This window comes from Sinocyclocheilus anshuiensis, unplaced genomic scaffold, assembly GCF_001515605.1.
Source record: "Sinocyclocheilus anshuiensis isolate Anshui unplaced genomic scaffold, SAMN03320099.WGS_v1.1 scaffold287, whole genome shotgun sequence".
Lineage (NCBI taxonomy): Eukaryota > Metazoa > Chordata > Actinopteri > Cypriniformes > Cyprinidae > Sinocyclocheilus > Sinocyclocheilus anshuiensis.
In genome coordinates this window covers 173044-173285 of record NW_015552557.1, presented here as the reverse complement: position 1 = coordinate 173285, position 242 = coordinate 173044, and positions in this window count along the sequence as shown.

The window sequence follows — 242 nt, the reverse complement described above, 5'->3', positions numbered from 1 at the left end:
CTACATTTAAAAAAAAAATAGGGCACATAATAAAAAAAATTTTTGGAGCAAAATTTACTGATTTATTTATTTTTTTTAGTAAAAACATTGTTACTAATTTTAATATAATATATAAATGGCAATTTGATTTCTCTATTTAAAATAAATATATTTAATTACAATTAATAATTAAATATTTACTTTATTTGTTAATTAAATATAAAATCACACACGTGTATTTCTAATGTATTTATTAAATATTA